This window comes from Dryobates pubescens, chromosome 7 (assembly GCF_014839835.1).
Source record: "Dryobates pubescens isolate bDryPub1 chromosome 7, bDryPub1.pri, whole genome shotgun sequence".
NCBI classification, from domain to species: Eukaryota; Metazoa; Chordata; class Aves; order Piciformes; family Picidae; genus Dryobates; species Dryobates pubescens.
The window spans coordinates 43,397,122-43,414,861 of NC_071618.1; positions in this window are offsets into that span (position 1 = coordinate 43,397,122).

The following is a 17,740-nucleotide window of genomic DNA, read 5'->3' on the forward strand; positions in this document are numbered from 1 at the left end:
CGGCCGCCGGTTCCCATCCCGGCCCTCAGCGCGGGATGCCGCTTCTCCAGGGCTGCCGTAACCTGAGACCACCACCAGTCTCTGCCTGCCCAGCCTGGCCATCTCGCACTTGCTTGTGCTCCTGAGGCTGCTCTTCAGTCCCCACTGCCTCTGCTGCTCCTGGCCTCGCATCTTTTGGCAGCTGCTGTGCCGCCGCTCCAACACTTGGCCAACATACCCCAACGGTCACTCGGGGAGGGGGAAGAGGGAGCAGGAGGGGCACTGGAGGGCTCTCCCCAGGATGCCCATGTCTCTCTCCTACTTCTCTCAGCAGCACTGACCAGAGGAGAAGGGTCACCTTCATCCAGTTGCTTTGCCCAGGCCACCACTTGCTGTCTTTGGCCACGGGCACCTTGCCGGCTCCTGCTGACCCCAGAGCCCCAGGGCTTTTGCTGCCACCCTGCTTTCCAGCAGCCTTCTCAAGCTCCTTTTGCTCACAAGTCTGGGTGGCTGTGACCCGGGATGCTTCGTGCCAGTGCCACCCACAGTCAGTTCCACTCTCTCTGCACAGCTTCTCTGGCTGTCCCTGGGCTTTGGGTCTTGCCTCCTGTCCTGATGAACTGCAGTAGGGTTGGTTAGCTTCCAGTCAGCAGGGACCTCCCCAGACTCCCAGCACCTTTGGCAGATGATTGAGAGGGGTTCTCTCATGACCTTTGCCAACTCCTTCAAGACTCTGGGGTGAATCCCACCAGGCCTCATGCACTTAGGAGCGTTCAGTTGATACTTCAACTGCTCCCTTAGCATCTCAGAGCTTTGGTGCTGTCAGCAACAAGCTCTTGAAGGCAGCTTTGAGAGCAGAGCCAGGCTTTGTACTCCTCTGCTGTTGCCTTCTGTGTCAGAAGGCCTGCAGATCCCTGCCACAGCTTTCCCCGTAGCAGCCCTGAATGGCTGTGCCCACAGAGCTTAGAAGGCACCACACAAACTCCCTCCAGCTGCTCTGACACCTGGAACACAGAAACCAACACAGTCTAATATGAAGACTCTCACTTTTTTCACCCCTAAACAGCCTTTTATGTATCACACACTTTCACTCCATTCCCCACTTTCATTTCACTTCTTCTTCTCTTCCACTCAAACCTCTGGAACTTTGCCATGGAGGCTCCTTAGGGCTTCAGCTTTTACAATTTTACTGCCATTGTGCTTGGGGTTTGTGGAGATCTTAGGGCTCAGAGCCAATTGCTCTTCAGCACTGTCAGGTTAAGGAGGGATATTGCAAGGTATTTAACACCTGATGGGCATCTCCTCGTTCCAGAATCCCTGTCTGGTCAAACAGGGGAAATCTCACAGCTCCCCTGTGACATGCAGCTACACATACACCTCTTTTCCAGTGCAGTAAGGTAGGCACCAGCAGCCAGCACTTCAGTAGTGCCATATGGCTGCAGCCATATGCTTAGGAATCACAGAAACATTCAGGTTGGAAAAGACCCTCAGGATCCCCAAGCCCAACCAAGGACCCTGCTCCACAAAGCTCCCCCCTAAACCATAGCCCCCAGCACCAGCTCTAAAGGCCCTTTAAAGACATCCAGGGTGGGTGACTCAACCACCTCCCTGGGCAGCACATGCTGTAAAGATTGTTTTCCTAATGTCCCCTGTCAAAACCCCACAGCACCTGGGCTCTGCTGGAGTCTCCTCCCAGCCCAGGTGGGGCCACTTTGCCCTCCCCACCCACTGCCCTATTTAATGCCCCCCAGGAAGGGCAGCAGCCCCAAGCTGAGCCCATCTGGGCTGGGGATCCTCCTCTCATTGCTGGTGAGTGCCCCTGGTGCACACTGGGTGATGGTGGTGGTGACAACAAAGGCCGGGGGGCCTGGTGGCCCCCCGGTTGTTAGGGCCAGGGTTGATGACTGCGCCAATATCATCCACGGGTGCTGGCTGGGGCTCCTTGCTGGGGCTGAGCTCCTCTGGGTGGTCCCTTGGCTGGTGAGGGTCCTGCCCCCAGCTCTGGGATGGGTGTAAAAATAGTGGTGGGGGAGCAGGAGATGTTTAGACAGGGTGGAGGATGGCATAGAGTGAGCAGGAGCTGCTTTGGGGAGATGAAAGGGATTGGGGGGGATGGTGCAGGAGCAGGAGCTGCTTTGGGGAGATGAAAGGGATTGGGGGGGAAGGTGCAGGAGCAGGAGCTGCTTTGGGAAGCTGAACACTTAAAGTTAAATCATACAGCTGATATTAACTCTCTATCCAGGTGGAAGAGGGATGGTGTTGTGACCAAGGTTTGGAATGGGAGCTCAGATGAGGGCCATGCTCCTGTCTCTGAGTCAGAATTTGACCAACAGCTTTTCAATCCTAAGATGCAGTTAAAACTCTCCTACCTCTCGCTGAACATGAGGCTGTGTGTAGTAAGGTTATTTCAAGTCTGAAATAACCTAAGGTCCTGAAGGAAGTACTGAGCAGTGTTTTGTTTGTTTGTGTATTTCTTTCGCAGATAGAAAAGTTACAGTTCCAGAGGTAAGGTCTCCAGTCAGTGTCTACTGAATGTCTAAATGCTAATGCAGCTGGGATGGTCTCCTTCAAAGGAGTTCTCAGGCTGTATCCTGTCTCTGTAGAAAAGAACCCAAACTGACAGCAACTGGAATCCTCAGCAGCCTCCCACAGCCTTCTTGCTAGACAGGAAGGCTTGACTGAGAAAGGGCACTGTAAGCCTCCTGCCTCTCCCAGGGAAGGATTCTCCTGTAGGAATTGTGGAAAGAAGCCATGAGCCTTCCCACAGGGGAAGCTTTGGGTGCAGTGGGAGAGTCTGCACCAAGCACTGCAGAGATGCTGGGCTGGGAGTCAGTGGCACTCAGGGTCTAGAAGAGATGTAACATTTATTCTGTTCTGGTTTGGTATCATCTCTCAAGCAGCCCAACAAGGAGAAGGTACAACTCCTGTTTAATCTTGCTGCAGCCAATTCTACCTCAGCTCTGGAAAAGAAACAACATCTCACCCTGGTCTTCAGAACAGCACAGCCCCATGTTGAGATCTATAGGTGGAAAGCTGTGTGTTAGATCTGGGCAGCTGTTAATAATCCATGAGTTCAACACATAGGCTGGCACACATCCCATGGGGAAGCAAGAACTAAAAGGAGGCAACAAGTGCCTCGTCCAGGCACCAGAATGATGGTGACTCCACCACCTCCCTGGGAAGCACATTCTAATGGCAAATCACACTTTGTGGGAGGAACAATGGTTGTATGGCCATCCCTGGCTGTATTTCACAGCTATCTAGGTATGGTGCTGGAGATTATGGCACAGTAGTGACCCTGGTAGCATTAGATAATGGTTGGGCCTGATGAGTTTAGAGGAATAGGGAAGAGGCACAGGAAAATGGAGGGAAAGACAAGAGAAGCTTAATGGAAGAGGCTGAACTGGATGAAGGAAGACATTAACTAAGAAAGGAGTATCCCATTTCCTTTCTGATGCTGTGTAAATGACTGAACCAGAGCCCACACATTCTCTTGCAGATTGTCACTAGGATTCTACCTCTCTGAGCCCCTCAGGTCATGAGTGACTATGTACTGACCCCTGACTGACTCCAGCAAGCCTACAACCTCCCTCACCACTTGGGTCCATGTGATGCTGCATATTGCATGCTGCCTTCCCCTCCTTTTTTTCTTACCTTTAGCAATCTGTACCTCTCTGTAAAACCTTCCTATCACCTTTTATATCTGTGTACAGCCTCTCTTGCACTGCCAATCAGCCACCAGTTTGCTGCTCTCTGCGCCAGAGGCTGAAGCTGCTGTTGCACAGAAGTCCTTCCAAGATCCTGGGGAAGTGGAAGCTTAGATGGGTACATTCTGAGAGAGTCATTCTGCCCCACTGCTAGGGAAGATACATTAGAGGAAAAGATGCAGTCCTGCAGAGCTTAGAGGTCTTTTCCCCCCTGTAGTGATTCTGTGGGTCATTCTGTGAGTACTGGCCATGGTTTAGTTGATAGTGTTGGAGGAGAGGTTGGACTCCATGGCCTCAAAGGTCTCTTCCTGCCTGCTTAATTCTATTCTATTCTGCTTGTCACTTGTTCCCAGGGGATTGATTCTAAGCTCTTTGAGGACAGGCATCTCCGCTTCCTCCAGACTGTGTATTTACCTCCTGCTTCAAAGGAAGCATGAGGCACCTTGGAGAAATGCAGCTTCTGTTCATCCTCTACCTCAAAAAAGTAAGTCTGGTTTTCTTAGCAGTCTGGTTAGCTCCCCTAGAAGTAAAGCCACTGTTTGTCCAAGCAGGCTGAAACCCAGCAGCTAAACTCTCGTGAGCCATTTGCAGACAACTCAGATAACACCAAAGTGCTTCCTCCCGATGCAGGACGCTGCTAATTTGAGTCACACATTCATTGACCTCGTGTCAGCTATGCACAGCTAAGAGATCAAAGCACTGCCCTAGTGACTGATGAGAAGAAAAACACATTTAAGAAAAGGCAACAAAGAAATTAAACTATTGGTTAAGGAGCATAAACCAAAGTGCACTGGTTGCTGTTTTCCTCTGTCTTCAAAAATGAATTTTTTCCGTTCTAGATGGGAGACTTCTTTCACCAAGGATGTGATCAGCTGGCTGGAAACAGCATAGCACAAAGGAAAGCAGCTGGCAAAATGTACTCTCTGGGTCTTAGCAACTTCCTTGAGGAAGGTATTTACACTGGAGCAAGCACAAGGCTTTTCAAAAGAGACACCCATGGCTATGATCTCCTCAGAACCCAGACCAACTGGCCCTTATCTCTAGGAGCCAGCAGCACTATGCTTGTGATATATTTCAGGCATAAACATGCTTCAGTCATTGTGCCCCTGGACTCTGCACTGCTTCGGCCACACCTTGAGTCCTGTGTCCCCTTCTCGGTCCCTGAATTTAAGAAGGACATTGAGACACTGGAGCATGTCCAGAGAAGGGCAACGAGGCTGGGGAGGGGTCTGGAGCACAGCCCTGTGAGGAGAGGCTGAGGGAGCTGGGGTTGCTTAGCCTGCAGAAGAGGAGGCTCAGGGGAGACCTTCTTGCTCTCTCCAACTCCCTGAAGGGAGGTTGTAGCCAGCTGGGGGTTGGTCTCTTCTCCCAGGCAACCAGCACCAGAACAAGAGGACACAGTCTCAACTGTGCCAGGGGGAGTTTAGGCTGGAGGTGAGGAGAGAGTTCTTCCCAGCAAGAGAGATTGGCCATGGGGATGTGCTGCCCAGGGAGGTGGTGGAGTCCCCATCCCTGGAGGTGTTTAGGAAGAGCCTGGCTGAGGCACTTGGTGCCATGGTTTAGTTGATCAGATGGTGCTGGGGGACAGCTTGGACTCGAGGATCTCTGAGGTCTTTTCCAGCCTTATTGGCTCTGTGACAGAAGAGAGATTTTGCCACACACTTGACCCAGGTACCTCAGCAGGTACATCTAGCAGGGCAGCACGAGAGAGACGATCCCAATAAACCGCGGGTGAGCGCGGCGAGCACGCAGACCGACAGCATGGCCGGTGAGCGCCGCCCTTTGCCCGCCGTGGGGGTCTGGCGGCGGCGGGGTCGGCCCGGGCCGGGGCCTGCCTGCACCGTGAGGGAACCCCGCCGCCGCAGGGAGCGAGCGCTAGAGGCAGGCGGGGAGGCGGGAGGGAGCGTGGTGCCGGCTTTTCCGCGGCTCTTTCCTCGCCCACCGGCTGCTCCGAGGTGTTTGACCAAGTGTCCGGAGCCGTCCGCTCTGTCCTTTACCCAGGGCGCTTGTCAGGCTGTTCCCCCCCGGGCGGTGTTCAGGGGGCTCCTGCCTTGCCCCTTCTCAACTGCCGTGTCTCGGAGTGCTCCTGCCCGTTATGGGCAATGCAATCAAGCATCCCTCCCTCCCTGCCCGCCCCCTGCTTGCCTGCTCCCGCTCTTACTCCTGATGGCCTTCTGTATTCTTCTTGTATTCTGCACGCCCCCCTGCCAAAATCGTTTCTTTTGCAGTTGCATTCCATCTCTGTTTAAGCCGTATCATAGAACAGCTTGAGTTGTGAGGGACCTAGATGATGTAGTTCCAACCCCCCCCGCCATGTGTGGAACCCAGCACTTAGATGTGGTCACTCTCAGGCCCTTGGACTCTGCCCATCTGCCCAGCCTCTCATAGGGGCTGTAGAGAGAATGAACTCAGTGCTCATTTAAGAAAACAAATTCTATGTCTTTGGATGTACTTGCAGAGTTCTTTTGCAGTTCAGTGCAGGTGACAGCCATGTGCATTTCCAGCACACCTCTCTGTGCTAGCCAGGTGGCCTCTGGCAGTGCAGGCAGGGGGGTGGCATGGCAGGGCAGCGTAACGAGTAGTGGACGGCGCGGCATGAGATGGTGCTGCTGAGAGCTCTGTAGCTGCTTCCCCAAATCACACTTCTGTGCCAAAATGTCGCAAGAAGGGGTCGCAAACGATCAATATGATCCACGAAATCCAGCTTTATTGAGCATCAGACACTTCTTATATACAGCAGCCTAGCTGACAACCCCACCTTCTGTGGTTAAACATCCTGCTTTCCCATCCTGATGAGATAATCACAAGAATTCTGTTTTACATTCTTCTTTACTTGTTATCGCCTGTAAGGGCTTAGTGGCCTTGCTTTGGTATCCTGTTATCCTTTGCAGGCAGCTGCAAGCACAGCTACAAGGCCACGGTGGCCTGGCTGCATCAACACACTAGCTTACTGTGAGCAGTAAATAACAAGATGGAGTGCGGCCTACATGCTCTTGTTCAAACCATAATTCCATAGAACCATGTCTTTGCAAGCCATTCCTCAACACCAAAAGACCTGCTGAAATAAATCCCAGTTGTGGATGGCACATGTTTCTCTGCTGTCCCAATTGTTTGAGTGCACAGACATGTCAGGGAGAAAGCACCCTTGGGATGGTAACATTTTTATTTCCAGCCGGCGAGAGCCATCTGTCTGTAATCCCTACTGATTGTTTACATTTCCTTTGGAATTTGTCCTTTGTACGTAGAGGCTGAGCCCTCCCCGCAGAACACCGCCGGGACCGCTCTTTTCTAGACCCTTCCCACCCGTGCCGTGTTTGGCAGTGCAAATGAGGTTGCGCGCAGCAGCCCCGAGATTTCTTCGCGGCTGAACGCCTCCAAGGGTTAAGATTTGTTACCGCAGCTCCCTCCGCAGGGACTGAGGCTTTTTTCATAGCAAAATTCACAGGAGCTCCTATTTTTGATAGTCACTTAATAGCGTATTTGCCATCGGAGCCTCGCTGCCTATGGCTGCAGCGCAGACAGGTTTTAATGTCCTCTTAATTTTACCTCATAGACTGTACATTCCAAAAGGAGAGAGACAAAAAGCAGGAGGAGGGAAACACAAAAAAGAGAGAGAAAAGCTCGATAAAAGCTTTTCAAGTGTCAGAGATACACTACCAAACATATCACTTTGCAACTGTACGATGTCGGACTCCGTGAGGACAGAGCTGTATAGTCTGATAGAAGATACATGACTGATGTAGCAAAGTACCTTTCAAACTCTGTGGAAAATAAAAGTCTCATTCTTTGTCGTGGTTGTTCGCTCCTCTTGGCGCCTCGCGCCGCCTCCCTTTCGCTGCCCCGCGCCGGTGCCGCTCTTGCCCTGCGCTGGGCGAGTGCTGCCGATGCCTCTCCTCCCCTCAGGGTGCTTCCCTTGGGCAGGGGGCTGGTGGGTGCCAGGCAGCCCCCTCCTTGCAGCCTCCAGCACAGGGAGGGAGGAGGCCAGAGATGCAGTGCGAGTCGTGACCGCACTGCCCCCAGCGGCTGTGCCTGGCGCTGCCGGTGTGCGGCCGCCGGTTCCCATCCCGGCCCTCAGCGCGGGATGCCGCTTCTCCAGGGCTGCCGTAACCTGAGACCACCACCAGTCTCTGCCTGCCCAGCCTGGCCATCTCGCACTTGCTTGTGCTCCTGAGGCTGCTCTTCAGTCCCCACTGCCTCTGCTGCTCCTGGCCTCGCATCTTTTGGCAGCTGCTGTGCCGCCGCTCCAACAACTACCGCAGCAGGGCCGCGCCTGCTGCCCCATCTGCCACGTAGCAGCCTCACAGGGTAGCACCACTTCACCATCAGCTTCCCCCTCAAGGCCACTTTTGGTCACCATCAACATCCCCTGGGCCTTCACCTTCCTCTCCACTGCCTCCTTCATTTCTAGAACTGGAACCAGAACTAGAACAACTCCAACTATAACAGCTAGAACCTAACAATCTAATAACTAGAACCTTACCGAGCAACCCCCCTGGAACCTTACCGAGCAACCCCCCTGGAACCTTAGCAAGCAACCCCCCTGGAACCTTACCAGGCACCCCCCCCAGAACCTTACCAAGCAATCCCCAAGAACCTTACCGAGCAACCCCCCCTGGAAGCTTACCAGGCAACCCGCAGAACCTTACCAAGAAACCCCCCTGGAACCTTGCCAGGCAACCCCCCTGGAAGCTTACCAAGCAACCCCCCTGGAAGCTTAGCAAGCCACCCCCCTGGAACCTTACCAGGCAACCCCCCTGGAAGCTTAGCAAGAAACTCCAGAGAACCTTATCAGGCAACCCCCCTGGAAGCTTACCAGGCAACCCCTCTGGAACCTTACCAAGCAACCCCCCTGGAACCTTACCAGGCAAACCCCCTGGAAGCTTAGCAAGCAACCCCCTGGAACCTTACCAAGCAACCCCCTGGAACCTTACCAGGCACCCCCCCCCAGAACCTTACCAAGCAACCCCCAAGAACCTTAACAAGCAAACCCCCAGAACCTTACCAAGCAACCCCCAAGAACCTTACCAAGCAACCCCCCCTGGAACCTTACCAGGCAACCCCCTGGAAGCTTAGCAAGCAACTCCCTAGAACCTTACCAGGCAACCCCTCTGGAACCTTACTGAGCAACCGCCCTGGAACCTTCCCAGGCAACCCCCCTGGAACCTTACCAAGCAACCCCCTGGAACCTTACCAAGCAACCCCCTGGAACCTTACCAAGCAACACCCTGGAACCTTACCAGGCAACCCCCCTGGAAGCTTAGCAAGCAACACCCCTGGAACCTTACCGAGCAACCCCCCTGGAAGCTTAGCAAGCAACCCCCCTGGAACCTTACCAGGCAACCCCCCTGGAAGCTTAGCAAGCTACCCCCCTGGAACCTTACCAGGCAACCCCCTGGAACCTTACCAAGCAACCCCCTGGAACCTTACCAGGCAACCCCCCTGGAAGCTTAGCAAGCAATCCTCCTGGAACCTTACCAAGCAACCCCCCTGGAAGCTTACCAAGCAACCCCCCTGGAACCTTACCAGGCAACCCCCCTGGAAGCTTAGCAAGCTACCCCCCTGGAACCTTACCAGGCAACCCCCTGGAACCTTACCAAGCAACCCCCTGGAACCTTACCAGGCAACCCCCCTGGAAGCTTAGCAAGCAATCCTCCTGGAACCTTACCAAGCAACCCCCCTGGAAGCTTACCAAGCAACCCCCCTGGAACCTTACCAAGCAACTCCCCAGAACCTTACCAGGCAACCCCTCTGGAACCTTACCAGGCAACCCCTCTGGAACCTTACCAGGCAACCCCCCTGGAAGCTTACCAGGCAACCCCCCTGGAACCTTACCAGGCAACCCCCCTGGAAGCTTACCAAGCAACCCCCCTGGAACCTTACCAAGCAACTCCCCAGAACCTTACCAGGCAACCCCTCTGGAACCTTACCAGGCAACCCCTCTGGAACCTTACCAGGCAACCCCTCTGGAACCTTACCAGGCAACCCCCCTGGAACCTTACCAAGCAACCCCCTGGAACCTTACCAGGCAACCCCCCTGGAAGCTTAGCAAGCAATCCTCCTGGAACCTTACCAAGCAACCCCCCTGGAACCTTACCAGGCAACCCCACTGGAAGCTTAGCAAGCAACCCCCCTGGAACCTTACCAGGCAACCCACAGAACCTTACCAAGTAACCCCCCTGGAAGCTTACCAGGCAACCCCCCTGGAAGCTTAGCAAGCAACTCCCTGGAAGCTTACCAGGCAACCCCCCTGGAAGCTTAGCAAGCAACCCCCCTGGAACCTTACCAAGCAACTCCCCAGAACCTTACCAGGCAACCCCTCTGGAACCTTACCAGGCAACCCCCCTGGAACCTTAGCAAGCAACCCCCCTGGAACCTTACCAGGCAACCCCCCTGGAAGCTTAGCAAGCAACTCCCTGGAAGCTTACCAGGCAACCCCCCTGGAAGCTTAGCAAGCAACCCCCTGGAACCTTACCAGGCACCCCCCCCCCAGAACCTTACCAAGCAACCCCCAAGAACCTTAACAAGCAAACACCCAGAACCTTACCAAGCAACCCCCAAGAACCTTACCAAGCAACCCCCCCTGGAACCTTACCAGGCAACCCCCTGGAAGCTTAGCAAGCAACTCCCTAGAACCTTACCAGGCAACCCCTCTGGAACCTTACTGAGCAACCGCCCTGGAACCTTACCAAGCAACCCCCTGGAACCTTACCAAGCAACCCCCTGGAACCTTACCAGGCAACCCCCCTGGAACCTTACCAGGCAACCCCCCTGGAACCTTACCAAGCAACCCCCTGGAACCTTACCAGGCAACCCCACTGGAAGCTTAGCAAGCAACCCCCCTGGAACCTTACCAGGCAACCCCCCTGGAAGCTTAGCAAGCAACCCCCCTGGAACCTTACCAGGCAACCCACAGAACCTTACCAAGTAACCCCCCTGGAACCTTACCAGGCAACCCCCCTGGAAGCTTAGCAAGCAACTCCCTGGAAGCTTACCAGGCAACCCCCCTGGAAGCTTAGCAAGCAACCCCCCTGGAACCTTACCAAGCAACTCCCCAGAACCTTACCAGGCAACCCCTCTGGAACCTTACCAATCAACCCCCTGGAACCTTACCAGGCAACCCCCCTGGAAGCTTAGCAAGCAATCCTCCTGGAACCTTACCAAGCAACCGCTGGAACCTTACCAGGCAACCCCCCTGGAAGCTTAGCAAGCAACCCCCTGGAACCTTACCAGGCAACCCCCCTGGAAGCTTAGCAAGCAACCCCCCTGGAACCTTACCAGGGAACCCCCCTGGAACCTTACTAGGCAACCCCCCTAGAAGCTTAGCAAGCAATCCTCCTGGAACCTTACCAAGCAACCCCTTGGAACCTTACCAGGCAACCCCCCTGGAAGCTTAGCAAGCAACCCCCCTGGAAGCTTAGCAAGCAACCCCCTGGAACCTTACCAGGCAACCCCCCTGGAACCTTACCAAGCAACCCCCTGGAACCTTACCAAGCAACCCCCTGGAACCTTACCAGGCAACCCCCCTGGAACCTTACCAAGCAACCCCCTGGAACCTTACCAAGCAACCCCCTGGAACCTTACCAAGCAACCCCCTGGAACCTTACCAGGCAACCCCCCTGGAAGCTTAGCAAGCAACACCCCTGGAACCTTACCGAGCAACCCCCCTGGAAGCTTAGCAAGCAACCCCCTGGAACCTTACCAAGCAACCCCCTGGAACCTTACCAGGCAACCCCCCTGGAACCTTACCAAGCAACCCCCTGGAACCTTACCAGGCAACCCCCCTGGAAGCTTAGCAAGCAATCCTCCTGGAACCTTACCAAGCAACCCCCCTGGAACCTTACCAGGCAACCCCCCTGGAACCTTACCAAGCAACCCCCTGGAACCTTACCAGGCAACCCCCCTGGAAGCTTAGCAAGCAATCCTCCTGGAACCTTACCAGGCAACCCCCCTGGAAGCTTAGCAAGCAACCCCCCTGGAACCTTACCAGGCAACCCACAGAACCTTACCAAGTAACCCCCCTGGAACCTTACCAGGCAACCCCCCTGGAACCTTACCAAGCAACCCCCTGGAACCTTATCAGGCAACCCCCCTGGAAGCTTAGCAAGCAACCCCCTGGAACCTTACCAGGCAACCCCCCTGGAAGCTTAGCAAGCAACCCCCCTGGAACCTTACCAGGGAACCCCCCTGGAACCTTACTAGGCAACCCCCCTAGAAGCTTAGCAAGCAATCCTCCTGGAACCTTACCAAGCAACCCCCTGGAACCTTACCAAGCAACCCCCCTGGAAGCTTAGCAAGCAACCCCCTGGAACCTTACCAGGCAACCCCCCTGGAAGCTTAGCAAGCAACCCCCTGGAACCTTACCAGGCAACCCCCCTTGAAGCTTAGCAAGCAACCCCCCTGGAACCTTACCAGGGAACCCCCCTGGAACCTTACTAGGCAACCCCCCTAGAAGCTTAGCAAGCAACCCCCTGGAACCTTACCAGGCAACCCCCCTGGAAGCTTAGCAAGCAACCCCCCTGGAACCTTACCAAGCAACCCCCTGGAACCTTACCAGGCAACCCCCCTGGAAGCTTAGCAAGCAACCCCCTGGAACCTTACCAGGCAACCCCCCTGGAAGCTTAGCAAGCAACCCCCCTGGAACCTTTCCAGGCAACCCCCCTGGAAGCTTAGCAAGCAACCCCCCTGAAACCTTACCGAGCAACCCCCCTGGAACCTTACCGAGCAACCCCCCTGGAACATTACCAACTCTAATAACTGCAACTGGAACAACTATCACTAGAAACTTAACTAGGACTGTAACAACTACTCGAACAGCTACTCTAATAACTACAACTGCAACAACTATCACTAGAACCTTAACTACGACTGTAACAACTACTCTAACTTGAACAATCACTGTAACTCTCATGTAGCAACAAGAGCTCTAACCCCTATAGCAATAACTGCTACCTAAAGATGTAAAGCTGGAGAGAAACAACTATTCTGAGCTGCGCAGAACGTCCCACACGCTGCTCAAGTACACAGGAGCAAAGGCCATGTGACATTTCTGCAGGGATCTCTTCAGGCTGCCCTGAAAAAGATGGGAAGAGAAAAACCGACAAGGGTGAGGGGAGGACAAGCAGCTTGTGCAGAATTCCTTCTAGCTGGGGATTAGGGATTATCTGCACAGACCTAGAGCCAGGCCGGGGTGCAGCTGCACCAAGAATGGAGGAGAACACTGACCCACAGGAAAAGCAAAGGGCACCTCGGCGATGCCCAGGGACAGGACAAGGGGCACTGGGTGGAACATGAGGCATAGGAAGAGCCATGGAAACATGAGGAAGAATGATTTCACTGTGAGGGTGACAGAGCACTAGAATGGGTGCCCAGGAGGGCTGTGGCGTCTCTCTCTCTCTGCAGATACTCAAACCCCACCTGGACACATTCCTGTGTGACCTACTCTAGGTGATCCTGCTCTGGCAGGAGGGTTGGACTGGATGACCTCTTAAGGTCTTCTCCCATGGGGGTGGTATTCCTCCCCTGACACACATGGTCTCCCAGGGGGTGGTATTCCTCCCCTGACACACATGGTCTCCCAGGGGGTGGTATTCCTCTCCTGACACACATCTTCTCCCAGGGGCAGGCACATGCTTCCTCTCAGGGGCGATCTCTGCACCTCACAAATGTTTCCTCTACCCACAGCACATTTCAAAGGGGACAGCAGGGACTGTTACACAGCTGGCCTCCTTCTTGCTCTGCTCTACCTGAGACTGCTCAGTTGCTCACCTGGGGATCCCTTTCCAGCTTTTGCCTTTTGTTCTCGGGCTGGCTGTCCCTCTCCTCCTTACAGCTCAGCTTTCTCTTCCTGCAGGAGCGGTGCTGCATGTCCCTAGAAGCATTGGGTAACCTTTCCATTCAAAAGCATTGTTAGGTAAAGCCATCATCCCCTTGGAGCAGTTCTGCTCTTACTCAAAGCCAGCTCATTTTACCTTCTCTGCTCCGATGAGCTCTTTGGCTCTTGGCTTGCATGAGCCTCTGGAAGCACCTGCAATGGAAATGGGGAAGTGAAGAGGCAGCCAGGACCTCCCTGCCCACTTGCTAGCTCAGAGCTCAGAGGCAGATCCCATCAGCCTTACTCTGCACTTGTGCAGAGCTGCAGCTTGGAGAATGACCTTGCTTGCCCTCTGGCTGCACTCCCACCTTCGGAGGGGCAGCTTTGCTCCTCATGTTCTTGGTGGACTTCACATACCTCTCCAGCTTCTCCTCCTGGCCCCACTGCTGCCACCTCCTCAGCCTCTGCAGCCTCCAGCCCAGTCACCTCCTCCTCTTCCAAGAGTTCCCCCTGATGGTCGATGGGGAACTCCAGCGGCTGTGGCAGCTGCACACACAGAGCCATTGGTTCCTACTGAGGTGCCTGCAGCTGGCTCAAGCAGCCTTCCCCACTCCTAGCCCTGGCTTCTGCACACAAAGCTGCAGCTCTGGGGCTGCTCTTCCTGGCACCTCTGCCACGTGGCTTTGCCGAAGAGAGGAGGCAGCCAGGTGCCTCTCAGGAGCAGAGCTGGAGGGTGCTGGTGAGAGGAGGAGCCGGCTTTGTCCCCAAGCCACCCCCAGGCTCCCTCCGCTGGGGCCATCACCGCTCCACAGGAGCTGGGGGGCTGGGGACGCCCTGGCCAGGCTTGCTTACCTGGACGGGCTGAGGTGGCGTGCCATCCTGGCTGCACACAGCGGCCGAGGGCTGGCCAAGGAGAGGCCCTCCGCTGCCACAGCCTGAGGGCCTGGCAGCTTCTGCAGCGGCAGCCGAGGGCTGGCGCCGAGAAAAGGGCCAGGGCAGCCCCATCCTCCTCCTGCGCCTCCCACCTGCTGCCAGGCAAAAGAGAGAGAAAGGAGAGCTGGAGGACAAGCACCAAGCAAGTGCTCCTGGGCCTTCTCAGCACTGTCCCCCAGCCACCAGGGGAGTCCACAGGAGACTCCTTGTTGGGAACAGGGGGCCCTGGGGGCTCAGCTCGCTCCCGCCCAATAGCGCTGGGGACACAGCTGCTGCCCTGCAAGAAGGGCAGCAGCAGCAGCAGCCCCGGAGCAGCACAAGTGCTCGCCCATGAGAGGAGGAGAGAAGGGTCCTCCTGCCCCTGCCTTCTCCAAACTCACCATCCAAGCGGCCAAGGTCTTCTTTGTCACCAGCGGGGACAGGAGGCAGCTGCTGCTCTGTGCCAACCTGCAAGCAATGAGCTGTGCTCACCCAGCAGCCCCACAGCACAAAGGGCTCACTGCCAGCTGCATCAGCCCCTGGCCATGTGTGGGCACAGCTGAGAGAGCCCCCCGAGCACTCCTCACCTCTGCCTGGAGCGCAATCAGCCTCTCCAGCCTGTGGCTATGCAGTGTCAGGGGCTGTGCAAAGGGAAAAGAGCAGCAGGTGAGAAGCCATGCAGCTGATGCTGGGCTGCGGCAGCCTCTGGGCACAGAGCGCCCACAGGAGGGACACTCACAGCTCTCTGGCTGCTCAGCTCTTTCAGCAGCAGCTTGAGGGAGGGCAGCTGGGTGACCCGGGCTCCCTCTGCTCCTTCTGCTGGCCTGTGCCTGGGGAAGGGGCAGAGAAAGAGCTGCGTGAGACACAAGCTGCCTCTTGCTTCTCCTCCCAGCCCTGGGAGCTCTTCCAAGCTGCCCTGAAGCTGGCTGGTACCAGCCGGCAGTGGTGAGAGTGGAGCTGGGCACTTGTGGCTTGGACACAGCTGGCTAAAGGTTCTCCACCAGATCTGCCCACTCGGGAGCTGCTCACAGCTGTGGTGGCAGCTCTCTGCAGAAGAGGTGCTGCAGTATTGCCCCATGGCACGGCTGTGCCTGGAGCTTCCCCCCATGATGGGAGCAGGAGCGCCCCAGGCTGCACTGCCAGGCACAGCTTACCCACGCAGTGTGCTGACCCAGAGCTCCTTCACTGCCCGGGAGCTGCAGAAAGAGAGGAGAAACGGCCTCAGTGCCCAAGGCTCCCCAGCCTGAGGGCAGAGGCAGGCACTGGCACAGCTCTGCCCTGGGGGGCAGGACAGAGGCCCTGCCGAGGGTGCCCTGCCGAGCGACACGGCCCCAGACTGACCCGAACGAGATGACACAGGAGCCAAAGGGCCAGACGAGGACAAGGGACTTGGTGGAACTGTCGTCCTCCCCCTCGGCAGCATCGCCAGTCTCTGATGCCTTCCCACCGCTCAGCACCCTCAGCTGGCCCAGGGGCAGCCAGAGCAGTGGCCGCAGGACGCTGCCGCGTCTGGAGAGAGGAGAACCTGGCAGTGACCTGCAGCTGCCTGAGCCCTGTGGCTCCGCCCTAGAAGGCAGCTGCCACGGCTGCAGCCTTGAGCGCGTCCAGCACCGAGGTGCCGAAGCGTGAGCTGCCGCTTGGCTGTCCCTGCCCTGGGGCCAGGGCCAGGGCTTGGGGAGAAAGGGAGCTGGGCTCTCTGAGTCTTACTTGGCCTTGGCGATGACCAAGGAGTCGGCTAAGAGGAGGAGCTCCCTTGTCTTCCTCTTACGGCCCCGGCTCAGCCGCACACGCTGGCGGAGCAGTGGCTCGGGCCAGTGGCTCGGGAGTGTGTCAGGTGGGCACTGCTGCTCGGGCCAGGGCTCGACCCTACAGAGCAGATGGCACTGGGCATGAGAAAGGTGGCTGCTGCGGGTGCCAGCCGTGCCAACACGTCCCTGAGCCATGGCTGAAGCGTACCTGGAGGGGTGGCAGCAGTTTAACTGGCCCATCCTGCCGAGGCGAGGGCTGAAAGGGCTGGACTCGGCAGAGAGCACAGCTGCCCTAGGGAGGCTGCCAATGCGCTCAGGCTGATGGTGCTGGTGCTGGGCAAGAGCTTGGCTCTGCCAGTGCCACTCCACTGCCGTCCCTGCAGGCACTGGGGCCGTTGCCAGGCAGCACTTGGTCAACATACCCCAACGGTCACTCGGGGAGGGGGGAGGGGGAGCAGGAGGGGCACTGGAGGGCTCTCCCCAGGATGCCCATGTCTCTCTCCTACTGCTCTCAGCAGCACTGACCAGAGGAGAAGGGTCACCTTCGTCCAGTTGCTTTGCCCAGGCCACCACTTGCTGTCTTTGGCCAAGGGCACCTTGCCGGCTCCTGCTGACCCCAGAGCCCCAGGGCTTTTGCTGCCACCCTGCTTTCCAGCAGCCTTCTCAAGCTCCTTTTGCTCACAAGTCTGGGTGGCTGTGACCCGGGATGCTTCGTGCCAGTGCCACCCACAGTCATTTCCACTCTCTCTGCACAGCTTCTCTGGCTGTCCCTGGGCTTTGGGTCTTGCCTCCTGTCCTGATGAACTTCAGTAGGGTTGGTTAGCTTCCAGTCAGCAGGGACCTCCCCAGACTCCCAGCACCTTTGGCAGATGATTGAGAGGGGTTCTCTCATGACCTTTGCCAACTCCTTCAAGACTCTGGGCTGAATCCCACCAGGCCTCATGCACTTAGGAGCGTTCAGTCGATACTTCAACTGCTCCCTTAGCATCTCAGAACTTTGGTGCTGTCAGCAACAAGCTCTTGAAGGCAGCTTTGAGAGCAGAGCCAGGCTTTGTACTCCTCTGCTGTTGCCTTCTGTGTCAGAAGGCCTGCAGATCCCTGCCACAGCTTTCCCCGTAGCAGCCTTGAATGCCTGTGCCCACAGAGCTTAGAAGGCACCACACAAACTCCCTCCAGCTGCTCTGACACCTGGAACACAGAAACCAACACGGTCTAATATGAAGACTCTCACTTTTTTCACCCCTAAACAGCCTTTTATGTATCACACACTTTCACTCCATTCCCCACTTTCATTTCACTTCTTCTTCTCTTCCACTCAAACCTCTGGAACTTTGCCATGGAGGCTCCTTAGGGCTTCAGCTTTTACAATTTTACTGCCATTGTGCTTGGGGTTTGTGGAGATCTTAGGGCTCAGAGCCAATTGCTCTTCAGCACTGTCAGGTTAAGGAGGGATATTGCAAGGTATTTAACACCTGATGGGCATCTCCTCGTTCCAGAATCCCTGTCTGGTCAAACAGGGGAAATCTCACAGCTCCCCTGTGACATGCAGCTACACATACACCTCTTTTCCAGTGCAGTAAGGT